Below are 13,706 nucleotides of genomic sequence, written 5' to 3' on the forward strand. Positions count from 1 at the left end.
ATGCACTGCACAGCGGTACATGAGTTTTATGTACTCAGATGAATTGCTTGTTTCCGTGAAATGACTGTGAAATGGATTGTTCAACTAATTCATACAGCTGGTAAGATAGCTCAGTAGGTTGAGCTCTCGTTCATGCAATCTGTTTGATTCACAGGACAGGTTCAAATCCCGGCAAGGTGACTCAGGCTTTCTTCCTGAGTAACATCTTCTATTGGGTAATATAAATGTATGTAACATTTGTTCTATGCAAAGCGCTTTGGGTAAAAGCGCTAGCTAAATAAAAAAAGTTATTATAATGTACTTGTGTCTCAGGTAGGTTTGCCGTCAGGCCAGAGGTTAGCCGTTGTGCTTTGTTCTGTTCTAATGATTTACACATGGTTCTTTTTATGTCAAAGCAGGTAGAGAGAGTTTTTTTTCTGGAAACTTCTAGAAGCTTTGTATATCTAAAATAAAGAACTTGGGGACAGATTGTAAAATGTAAACATGAATAGAGGGGGAATTTGCACCCAGTCTTAATAATTACTACCCAGAACTGTTCAATCATTAGAACTCGCATTCCTCTACAGAACCCTGCAGCTCCCGTTCTGCAGCCTGTCAGGCTATTAAAAAGGGGGAAAAAACATGTACCAACCAGGCTTTGTCTCGGGAGGATAGCTCAGGGGCAACGCGCTCACTTTGGAAGCAAGACGACACAGAGCAACACAAGTTCGATTCCCCCGGTCCGCGCTTTGAAACCTTCGGGTATTAAGAGCGTTATAAATAACCTATCATATCAATCAGGCTTGGCTCCACCCCAAAAAAGACGGCCCAGCTCAAACTGCAAGATCCCAGCCAAATTCAGTTGAAAAGATTTGATGGATTTGGCTTCGACCAAATCTCCTGCCAGTAAAACTTTGGCTGGCTGCTCGGATTTGGGTGAAGTATTCCAAACAAAAAGTTTCTAATGCCCCTCCAAATCTGGAAAGATTGGGAAAGATCCATTAAAAAATGTTAAAGTAGTACCTGCAGTGATATTAATGATACATATGGTGATCAATTCTTGTATCACTTCACACAGCAGACCTGCATGCAGCCCCCACCCACCCGCCCCACCCCAGGCACACTCACATGGCATGGCATGGCATGGAAAGCCCCTGAAAAGACAGTCCACTCCTTACCTCAGTTGGCTGGCTGTTGGCTGGGCTGCCTGCTGCTGTCTGTGGCCGGCACTGGCACTGGGCACTCCACTGTCTGCTGGCCGGCCGCCTCAGTGCTGCCTTGTGGTCCTCCTGTCCTGTGTGGGCTGTGGGCACTGGCACTGTCGTCGCTCGTCGGTCTCGAGAGTCGAAGTCCACTGCAGATGGTGTGTGCTTCAGTGCTTGTGTTGTGGGGCACTGGGGCTCATATAGCAGCAGCCCAGCCACTCCAGCAGCATAATGTATGAATGCATTTGGCGGCAAATTGGGCAGGCATTCGTCCACGGCGCCGGCGGCCCCCGGGGCCCAGCCCAGCCCAGCCCCCAGGCACACAAGTTGAAGACAGTTGCTAACTTGCTTTCAACTTTGCAAAGAAATGTTACTTACTTCCTGCAGCAAAGTTGAAAGCAAGTGTGAAATCAATGTGGAGTGTCAGTCACTGTGTTTACAGTGCCGGGCTCGGCGCCTCGGCCCCAGCTCAGCGGAGCCCGCAGGCAGACTGCACCCCCAGGGTCAGGAGGTCTCGGAGGTGGGAGGAGGGAGGCAGGTGTTACAATTGCTTTGGTCGGTGAACCGTGTTTGCAATTGCTAAATTCAGCCTGCCTCCCTCCCACAGTACAGATTCACAACTGTCATTCTCTCTCTCTGTGGGCTGTGGCCGCCGCAGCCGCAGGCCAGAGGCTCGTGAGCTGACGGCAGGCGCACTGGCCCCCTGCAGTGGCACTGGCGGGCGCCCAGCAGGCCGAACGACGCGACACCGGCCCGTGAATTATGCACATGCATCTGCATCTGCATGCATCATAAATTATGATGCATGCATGATGCAGATGCAATCATCAAAGCAAGGTAACATCTAGTGACTACTAGTGTTACCTTGCTATGATGATTGTGCAGAGCAGCCGGCGCCGCCGGCGCGTAGCACCTCCCCCTCGCCCCTCCTGGCTGGCTCCCGCCTCCATGCCCTGCTCCTCACTCACACCAGGGCACTGGCAGGCGAGATGACTCACTCCCCCCCCTCCGGCCATCCCCATCTGACTTGGCCGCGCGTGGGCCGCATCGCTGCGAATACTCGCGGCTCGGCGCACTGTCTGCAGCGCACACACGCAAAATAAAAAGACATTATTTTTTTTTTTTTTAAACGGCCCAGTAGTGGCTGCCGTAAAACCGGCCCCGGGGGACCCCAAAGTCGTTCGGCCACGGGCCGAACGACCAAAAGGGCCAGTCCGACCCTGTCCAGAAGCCATTTACATTCATTGTTATGCCCATGAACTTAATCTTGTGCTATGTCACACCTGCAAAACAATAAAGGATGCCAAAGATTTCTTCAATACAATGGAAAATCTATATACATTTTTCAGTATCAGGTGATATTATCCCCATAAATAATGTTGCCATACATAGAGTCACCAGGAAACAGCATAGGCAACATTATTTATGGAGATAATTTGTAAGGTAAATGGGAGCAGGGGTTGCGGGGGTGGCCTCCACAGGTTTCATGGAGTTATATCTCTGCAAAACAACGGCACCATTCTTGTATGGCAACATTTTTGCAGGGATATTATCAAATGGAACCCATTTTTCAGTACTTCACTTATTCATCACCATAAATTCAAAGTGGTCCAAAACACTCTGGGACTAAAACAAGGTGAGCTTGTTCAGCTTTCAGACACATGCTGGTCTTGTCAGATACGCTCTGTAAATGCACCGATAAATACATTCCCAGCTGTCCATCGGTGCCTTTCAGAAATCGAATCCAATACAGCAACTGGTTTATTTGTTAAAGTTAAAAAAATTGTCAATAGTATTTTGTCTCTTTATGTTCCAATCTGTGCTTACCACCACAGAGGGCTTCCACACAATCCTCCAAAAAGAAACTCTAGATTTAGCTAAAGCAGTTCATTTGAAAGATGCTGGGTGCAATACATTAAGAGCTATGCGAACTCCAGAAAAAGTTTCAGAGCTGCTGCAAAAAGTAGAATCGTTGCTCAGGGATACCAACACTGAAGGCGAAGAAATAGTAGTGGAACGAAGAAAAAAGCAAAAGAGCATGGAAGACTGTGGTTGAACAAAGTACAGCTCAGGAACATGTCAGTACACAAGATGACTTTAGAACAACGTTATTTTTCCTGTGCTTGGATCGGATGATCTCTGAACTAGAAAATCTGTTCTCCAGTCGAGTGTCAAAGAAGAGATGATGAGAGGAATTCAGGCTTGCAGTTCACTTCCCTAAACTTCCTATCTGAAGAGTTAAGGGAAACTGCAAACCATTACAAAATAGACTTTAAGTCTGAGGAAGCACTTGTAGCAAAAAATTATTTTGCTAAAAAGAAACAGAATGGTCAAACTCTCTCAATGGATCAAGTTTACACGCTTTTAGATCCTCTAATGTTTCAAACTGTAAAACAAATTATTCAAATTGCTTTAACTGTGCCAGTGCGCAGTTGTAGCTGTGAGAGATTGTTCAGTGCTCTACGGAGGCTGCACAATTGGCTCAGATGTACAATGGGGCAATCTAGATTACAGGACCTTGCTGTTCTTTAAGTAGAGAGAAGAGTGCTACAATCAGTTCCTGATGATGCTATTGTTTTTTTAAACAATTTTATTGATTTTATTACAAACAAACCAAACTTACAGTGCAAATAATAATTTAAATACACATTGTTTCATTCAAGTCCACTGTTTCTCCCATTCCCACCCTCCCTCCAAGCCTACTCCCCCTCGTTTCTCGTAGGGATTCCTTCCCAGCAGTGTCTGTTGGATCCAGATCGCTTGACTCTTCATACGTGGGCCCAAATAGTTCAGCTATTAGTTGCTTCCAATCTAATAAGGTTCCAGCCTCTTAACACTGCACGCTTCCTGCCACACTGTGGTTTCTGCCTCTGCCCATTTTTGTAGATCTTTCCACCATATTTCCATTCTTGGTCTATAACATGCCTTCCACCCCATAACAATTCTTCTCTTTGCTATAACATACGCCAGATCTTTCAATTTACTCACATGCTTGAGTTTACGTGGTCTAGGAAACCCTCCTATCAGGCAAGCCCATGCTGTATCCACCTCTATTTTTATCCCTTTTTCTTCCATTTTATGAGCTATTTCTCGCCAGAATCTCTCTATTATTGGACATGACCAGAACATGTGCACCATTCCAGCATTTTCTTCATTACATTTGGGGCATGATTGTCGTCCTGCATTTTTGAATTTGGCTATCCTTTGGGGTGTCATATACGCCCTGTGAGTTACATATAAGTGTATCTGCTGCAATCTGGCGTTTCTTGACACTTTTTTATGATATCTTTGGGCCCGCTCCCACATCCCATCACTCATCGGGGCACCCAATTCCTCTTCCCAGTCCAATCTGAGTTGCACCACTTCCTTCCCCACTTTGGTCATTACCATCTCATATAATCTTGATGTTTCATGTCCTCCCTCTGCTATGTCATATTTCGTGTCTATGGTGGCGTCCGGTTCATCCGCTAGCACTACTTCGGACCAGGTCTCTAATTCGCTGCACCATCTCATGATATGCGATATACTGCCCCGCATGTAACCCAGTTTCCTCCACCAGTCCCTCAAAATCCCGTATGTTCCCCTCCTGCCACACATCACCCATTGTTGCCATCTCCACCGGCTCCCAGTGTTCCCTAATCATTAGCCTCAATTGCTTTTCTATTCTGGCCAAAACAACCAACGGTACCTGTGGGGAGCACAGGGATGGATTTTCCATTAACTGACAGGCTCTCTTCCATATCTCCCACCCGAGCATCATCATCCTCGGGCGTCCTTCCATCTCCGACCTGGGCAACCAGATCACCTCTTTTAAGAAGAATGGGGCGCAGTCCAGGCGGAACAGCCTGGATTCCGAGGTCGGCTCCTCGGGGAGCCATTTAGCTACATATTGTAGTTGACTTGCTATATAATACATTTCGGAATTTGGTAGTTTAATGCCCCCTTTCTCATATGAATTCTGTAGCTTCCATAAGGCCACTCTGTTCCTTGTCTCGTGCCAGAGGAATTCTCTACATGTGCTATCTAACCTGGCAAAGAATTGTCTGGGTATCAGGTGTGGGATGTTCACAAAGTAGTGCAGCAGTCTCGGCAATACCACCATTTTAAGCATTGCCCCCCCAGTCCAACCATTGCGAAGGGGAGCTTCGACCAGAACTTCATATTCTTCTCAATTTTTTTAACTGCTTCCTCCGTGTTATGTTTATGTTCTACTTCTACCGTATGATATTTATCTACCCCAAGATATCGGAACGTATAAACCTCCCATGGTATCTGCAGGATCGGCAGCTGCTCCAGCGGGATATCCCTATACCTTCTCAGTGGAAATATACAGGACTTTCTAGGGTTCACAGCTATGCCCGAAAGCCTTGTGAATTGCTCCATCACTTCGAATATGTATTGGAGGTTGTCTTCCGGATAGCGTAAGTACAACAGCATATAATCAGCGTACAAGGAAATTAGATGCAGTTCCCCTTCTATGATGATGCCTATTACGTCATACTGCTGCCTCAGGTATATTGCCAGGGGCTCTAGGGCCAGAATATACAGCAACATGGACCATGGGCATCCCTGCCTAGTACCTCTTCTGAGTTGCTATCTCTCAGATATTATCGCTCCTGTCTTCACCCTGGCTAGCGGTGCACTGTATAGTAACTTAGCCCACTTGAGGTATCCCGGCCCTATGCCATACTTGGTCAGGGACGCAATTAGCCATGGCCATCTGACCGAGTCGAAAGCCTTTATTGCATCTAGCGATACTATCGCCATCTCGCTTGCGTGTCTGTTTGCATGTTCAATGACTCGGTGGAGTCACCTGAGATTATTGGATATGTTCCTATTGGGGACATAACCAGTCTGATCAGGGTGTATTAACTTATTGATGACCCTCCTCATTCTGTTTTCCAAAACCACCGTTAATATTTTACTGTCTTGGTTCAACATTGACAGGGGCCTGTAAGAGCCACAGTCACGGCCAGGCTTACTGCGTTTGGGGAGTGGTATAATGATTGCCTCCCGTAGGGACTCTGGTAGTTTCCCTATTTCATATGCCCCATTGAGCATCTCTAGAAGCGGAGGGAGTACCTCATTTTTATTTGTTTTATAGAATTCGCTTGGGAGTCCATCAGTCCCCGGGGTCTTACTAGTGGGCAGCTGCCTCACTACTTCCTCCAATTCCTCTAGGAGTCCAACTCCTCTCTCTCTTCCGCACTAATCTGCGGTAGTCCAATATCTTGGAGTTTGCAAATTCCTGATTAACTCCCTCTTGGGTGTCTTCTATGCTTCCATCTTCCTTCGTTATCATTCTAATTGTGGGTCTAGGAGTCTCGCTTTTATATAACCATGCCAGAACTCTCCCTGGTTTATCCCCTCCTGCATGCTGCCTCTCTATGTACTTTTTGTAGTTGAGGTTGCATAACCTTTCCCAGTATCCCGCACATTTCTGTTGCAGCTCAAGTACTGCTTCATTATCTGCTTTAGTATTACCTCCCCTTTTTAACACTATTTCTAGCTCTGTTTCCACTTCTTGCAGTTCGGCTAAGATCCCCCCTTGTAATCCTTTGGACTTAACTATGGCCCCCCACCACCACCACCTTAAAAGCTTCCCAGAGCGTGCCCGCTGCCTATACACTACCAGTGTTTATCTTAAAAGAACTTACTATTTCCTCTCTCAGGTCCTCTCTAAATACATTGTCTTTCAAAGTCTCTGCTCGCAGGCGCCATGTCGGTATCTTTGCTCCCGGGGGCCGGTATTGCCATACTAGCATCAGCGGCAAGTGGTCAGAAAGGACCCTTGCCTTATACTCTGCCTGCACTATTTCTGTCGTTCGCGCATGTGTGACAAACACATAGGCTAATCTAGTATGTAGGTTCTGTGGGGCTGCATAGTGCGAATAATGTCTATCCTGCGGGTGATGTGACCTCCATGCGTCTTCTAACCCAAGATCCGATAACAGTGACTGCAATGTCCTCGCAGCTGGCGTGGGTCTATTTATTTTGGTGTCCGTTCTATCCATTTTCGGGTTTAATACACAATTAAAGTCCCCTCCTCAAATCACCGCCCCCCCCGAGGCTCCCACTGAGTTTGCCATATAAGGTTCTGAAGTATGTTAATGTTAATGTTAAAAGGCATTTGTACCGCGCACTATCACCACCGTAGTGGTCCCTTGGCGCTCTGGCGGCTCTGAAAGAGTAGGGGAAGATGAGTTAGTGGGCGGAAGCAGGAAAAGTGCAAGAGAGCAGTGATGTGCTGTTGGCGGCCTCAGCCCGGTGGGTCCGTTGGCTGGGCCTGGGGTGTTTGCGGCCGGTAGTCGTCGTGTACTGTTGTGCAAGGCTATGTGCGTTTTTGTTTTGTTGTTGCCATGTAGTGAAGTTTGTGTGGTTTGTTGTGCTGTAGGTTTTGGTTGTGTTTGGTTTGGAGTTTGAGAGGTGTATGCAGAAAGGGAAATTGTTAGTAGGGTTGGTTAGTTTGCGTCTCTATCCTGAATTGGAGCGCTCGGCTTGCGTAGTCTCCCCTGTTGCGGCTCTGTCCTGATCTGGGTCTGACTGGCATGCAGGTTCCATACTCCTCTAGCCCCCGCCTCTAATATGCTCTCTGATAGCTCCCCTTATCCTCCATTTAGACTCGAGTGGGCCTGCCAAAGACAACCTCTCAGGTAGTGGGGAGATTGCCAGTGTCTCGGTAATCCCAAACCAGTGTGGTACCTGGCGGTAATTATGCCGCCGTGTCCTGGTTGGGGGCGTATGTGTTTACAATACATATCTCTCTGTTCTCCACCAGCCCCCTCATTACAACCATCCTCCCATCTGGCTCCACTGTTGATTGCAGTAGCTGGAACGGGACATGTAGTGCCACCCAAATAATTACTCCCCTGGCATAGGCCGGGTATGCTGCTCCTACTACAGTCCCTCTCCTCTTCTTTCCAATTGCTTCAAGCTTATCTTGCGTTAAGTGAGTCTCTTGTATCAAGGCTATGTCGATTTTCTGCCTGCGCAGATACATCATAACCTTATTTCTTTTTAAATAGCTATTGAGCCCTCTAACATTCCAAGTAACTATTTTAAGGTCTCCCATAACATATTGAATCCTGCTCCTCCCTCCACCAGTGCAATCCCTTCCCTATTACTTGTAGGCTTGTTCCACAACTTAACATTTTAACTACCCCAACCAACCCCCCTCTTCTTCCCTTCCCAACCCCAAGACACTCCCCAACCCCATAACTTCCCCAACCCCATCCCCCACACCCCTCTTCCCCAACTCACACTGCAATCCCCTCCCTTCTCTGCCCAGCTCCATCCCTGGATCTCAGGCACCCCCGCATCTAGCCCTTTTCCAGCAGTTGCCATACTCACAGCTCAGCAGGGAGATATCGCCCTAATGGCGGTCCTACTACTCCAATTCCCAGGGGGGTAGGCTGTCTCCATTTTATGGCTCCTATTGCGTTTATCAAAATAAGCACACTTATCGTTGCCATCTTCACATTTTACAAATTATATTCCAGTCCCATGTGCTCAGTTATCACTTGTTAGTACTCCTTCATAATACTTTGTCTAGCCACATCCTTGCTACCAGTTCTATTGTCTCTGCTCCAAGCCCCTTTCTCCCATCTGTTAACATAATAACATCATTGTCACTTATCATGCTCCTGCTGGGATTGCTCTCCATCACGTTCTGGGCAGCCTTGTGCATCCAACCATGTCGCCACCTCTTCCAGGGTGTCAAAAAAGTGTGCTCTACCTTGGTGGAGAATTTCGAGCTTTGCAGGATACAAGAGCATATACTTGAAGCCCGCTGTGCGCAGCCTCCTCTTGATTGCCACGTAGCTATAAAGCTGCCTATGTACTAGCATGATATAATCAGGATAAGCAGTGATGGTCGCCGAAGCCCTTGTTATCGTTCCTCCTTTCTGAAAAAACTCCAAGATCTTCTCTCTGTCCCTGTAGTTCAACATTTGCGCTATAATAGCTCTGGGGGGGAGCTCCAGGTTGCAGTTTTCTCATCAAGGCCCTGTGTGCGCGTTCAACTGCGAATCCCTCGGAGAACTTGCTGGCGCCTATTTCCTGTATTATCATATTGTCCACATAGTCTGTGGGGTCTTGTCTTTCCTCTCGATTCTCCAGGTTAGCCACTTGTTGTTTAGTACGTGGACCTCTTTGGCATTGCTTGTGCTAGTGTCCGTATTGACCTTCACCATGCTCTCTAGGCTGCATGTTCGTTCGGCGAGCGCTCTCATGTCTTGTCTCAGCAGGTTTACTTCTATTCCCACAGCATCTATTTTAGTTTCCAATGTAGTTCTCAGGTCTGCAATCATTGTCCCCCCATGAGGTTTTCAGTTCCGTAATGGCTGCTAGGATTGTGCTGTCCTCTCGTAGTGATGCTGCGTCTGCAGTCGTAGCTGCCGCGACTTGCACTGGAGTGGTGGGGGTTTGCTGTGCCTTAGCGAAAATGTCCATTGTTGGCTGCTTGCCCTTGGCTTTGCCTCCCCTTACCGACATTGCTCCACTGCCTATGCTCCAGAGTCCATGGTAGTTAATCTTCTTCCGTACTGCTTCCACACTCAGTGTCGCACACTGTGCCACTACTTGCCGCCTCTGCTTATCTGCTTCCCCGACTCTTTCTGGCAATATTATTTACGGTCCTTTGTGCACTGGTCTCCCTGCACTGCCGTCTTCGGATTACACTTGGTGATTTCCTTATTGGTGTCCCATCAGGGTGCGGGGGGGCTACGCTTTCCCGGCAGCCCCTTTCCAGCCCTCCACTTGTTTTAGGATGTCTTAGGAGGTATCTTAGTCAATACAGGTCTATCTCAGCAATTATGCCATCAGTCCTCACATGGCGTCTGGGCGTTTGTCAGCGCCCCTCTGCTGCCTGCGTTGTCTGCAGGGCTCTGCCTCCTTTCTATAGCTGTGGCACAGTGCTGGGTTCACCTTGGCATCCGGGTCCCCGCTATCTTGATGGGTTACCTCGGTGCGCTTCATCTGTGGCCCGTGCCTTCCTGCACTCCATCCTCTGAGCCAATTTTAGGATGCAGGTAGCGCTTCCCTGCACTCTCTTCTGCTCTTCACTGTCCTGCCTGGCAAACACTGAACAGGCCCCCGTGGTGTCCGCTAGCGTGGCTCCCAGTGCCTCTGTCGTCTGTAGCGGTAGCAGCGCATTCCTGGCTCCTCTCTGCCACCCCCATGCAAGCTGCTGTGCCCCTATTAATCCTCATGCAGCTTCATATTTCCTGCTTCAATGTTTGACCATGCCGCCCGGATCTTCATATCCAGGCTATGTTTATGTCCTGGGGACCTGTCCTTTCCAGGCCGCACGTGTGCTGCTCCCGTGCCTGCCCGTTCCGGCTCAATTCTACTTCAATTGCAGCCCTTAGAGCCTGCTTTCACCTCGCGGCATGCGGCGATCCGCTCCAGAGCCTCCGAACCCCTTCACACAGCACTGGAGTCGGGCGGCCCCCGCCTCCAGCAATTTGTAATGCGCGCACGTATGCATTACTGTTTCAGGGGAGCACCAGTCCTCTGTGTCTCCCCACACTCTCCGGGCCTCCCACGAGTTGAGCGCTTTGCCTCCTGCAGCCGGCCAGCCCAGTTCCCAGCTCAGTCTTCGTTTTCGTGCCACGCAGATCTTCGAGCGCTCTGCCTCCTTCGCCAGGCAGACAGGGATGCTCGTACGCTACTCTAGTGTGCAGGCTTCGTTCTCTCCTCTGTTGGTGGCCCCATATACATGCACCGGCACCGCAGCCGTCCCGCTTCCAGCAGCTCATCAGCTGTTTGCTTCTTTGGTGCCTGCTCCTACGATACCATTCCGGCGTCCCTTTGACTAGGAGCCGCCATCTTGTTGTTTTCACTCCGGAGCGCGTGTCCGGATTCAAAGTAGCAGATCTCTCTTTTGGGCGCTCCGCCAGACCTGCCAATACGTGCTTTCTGCTCCTTAGCTATTCATACACGGCTGCTGCTAGTTTGGGTCTTCAGTCTATTGCAGGTAGCTTGCGCTTGCACATATCTTTTCGCCAGATCACGGAGCCCTCTTGGAGATGCAGCCTACTCCATGGCTGCCAAGCATGCCCCTCCTGATGATGCTATTGTTGATCGTTTTGCTGGCATGCACGCACAAAGGCAAGCCCTTACTGTTACTCGTCCAATTAAGCTATTTGAGATTGTGATATTATACAGTTTGTTAAATTATATTTCACATGGTTTGTTTTAATGGTTTGTATAAGAACCCAATGCAGTATCTATGTACAGTTCAGTTATTGCAAAGGATCATATTTGTTTTGTATTATGTGTCTTTGAATTTAAATGCATTAACAACCGTTGGAATTGGAAATGTGTCTTTCATTTTTACTGCAATATGTTCTGTCCATACTGTATTTCTACTAAATACAACTAAATGCAAATACAAATGGAATAAAACCACATATTTAATTGGTTAAAAAGGTATGTTGGAATTGAAAATGCTTTTCATTTGTTAGTTATGTTATGTTATACTGGGTATGTGTACCCCACCTGCTTGTTGCAGCTTATTAGCGGTACAGTATTCGGCAGCCATTTAGACCACTAAGAAACATATGTACTTTTCTGGTTATGTGGGAAAAATCATGCTGAAATGTGTGCGATTTGACAGTGTTTTTTCAAAAATGTTCTTGTGGAGGACTGGGGGGCAGAACCCCCCCCCACCACATGTAAAGACTGGAGGGGGGTGGTTCTGTCCTCCTGCCCTCTATATGGCAGAGTAGAAGTAGAAGCACAGAGCACCCCAGCCAAGATTCTCTATTCGGTAGCTATGGACGAGTAATCAAGGCTTAAGCTCTCAGGAGGTGATGCGGGCTGGTTCTTAATTACAGTGTAGTCCCCAAGCACCCACAAAGGAATGTCCACACAATATGTTAGTGATAACACAGTTCTTTATATAAATAAGGTTCAAGTTATATACACATACAATAACACACTTTGTACTCAGGCAATACTATAATGATGAATGTACAATTTCTATGTGGTACCACAATTGCTCTTTGACTCCATTAAAATGCACCAACTGCTGACAGTTTCAAATGGGATACAAATCAATAGCAAAAGGTATCAACCACAGACACAGTAGAAAAACAAGAGAGTTAAACAATTGGCAGAATACTGGGCCCCTACCACTATGAACGGTTCTGTGCGAGGATTCCCCTCACCCCCAACCTGGGCAACCTGTAAATAAGATATTAAACAAGCCCAGTCCATATATCGTTTAGCAGAGTCTTATTTCCTTCTACAAAGGTTCTACTACCCCAATGTACCTGGTTTAGCAGAATTCGACAACGGGTCGTCAATGGATCCTTCTACAGTGCACTCCCTTTAAGGCAGGAGCCACGGATCATCGAGATTCCTTGAAGAAAAAGGTGAACAATATTGTAGAGGCAGCTGCTTCAGTCCTTACGGTGCTCTTCGACGATCGGTCATGGACGTCCTGCAAAGATGAGGCATGCAGTGCACCTCGACAATGATAGTTTGTTGCCGCAAAGAGTCAATGAAGAACGTCGGGCCAGGAAGGGCGTCGGGTTATCAGTGTTTGGCGTCGGCGAATGGGACTCTACCACCGCTGGCTTCTGGATGTTCATCAGCGTCTTTGTGGACTTCGGGTGGCGGGAAACCCACCCGCAGATTCTCCTCAGTTCGTCAGCGACCTTGACTTTCTCTGGTGGGACAAAGCGGTCGACGTGATGAGCAAGGGAGTCTTCAGTCAAATGTCTTAGGCAAGGGAGCGTTGCAGCTCCGGTCAACGATGACGGTCGCCGACGGTGATGGACTTCAATGTCCGGGTGCTTTGCTTCAGATTTCTCAGCAGTACCGGTCTCCGGTCGGCAGCCTTTCACTGACTGACTTCCAGGGAGCCTTGGTGAAGGTTTGCTGGTAGACGATGTTCCCTCGTAGCTCGGGAAGAGGTCTCCTAGCCAAGTCCTCTCTAGGATCAGTTCCTTGACAGACACACAGCTTTCAGGTTGGTGAAAGCCAGCAGCAGCAATTCTTCTTCCAACGGGCTTCAAGGTTAAGCATCAAGTTTCCACTTCAGCTTCCAATAATAATAATAATAATAATAATAATAATAATAATTTAGCATTTATATAGTGCTATGAACCCTCAGGCATCTGAGCGCTGCTTATTATTACCCATTGTGTGTGGTGCTCATTTATCGACCTCGGAAGGATGAAAGGCTGAGTTTGGCCCTGCTGGGATTTGAATCGGTGTCGGCAAGCGATGCACGGATGTCAAAGCAAGAGCTCTACTCGCTGTGCTGTCCGTCTAGCTTCTGAACGATTTCCATCAGTGAGAGGTCCCCAGATATACTGTTCGGTCTCATTCACTCTGCTGGGTCACACTCAGGCAACCAATCATTCAGAAGGGCATTCAGGCAGGCAATCAGGTTCACAGTGCATTCAGGCCATTCTACTCCATTCCAGACACACACCACACGGAATGTGGTTTCGGAAAAAGCACCCAGCCATTCAGCACTCCACACTGCATTCATACCAGTTTAGCGCAGGG

Source organism: Ambystoma mexicanum, chromosome 1q, assembly GCF_040938575.1.
Source record: "Ambystoma mexicanum isolate Mex_15411 chromosome 1q, UKY_AmexF1_1, whole genome shotgun sequence".
Taxonomy (NCBI): domain Eukaryota; kingdom Metazoa; phylum Chordata; class Amphibia; order Caudata; family Ambystomatidae; genus Ambystoma; species Ambystoma mexicanum.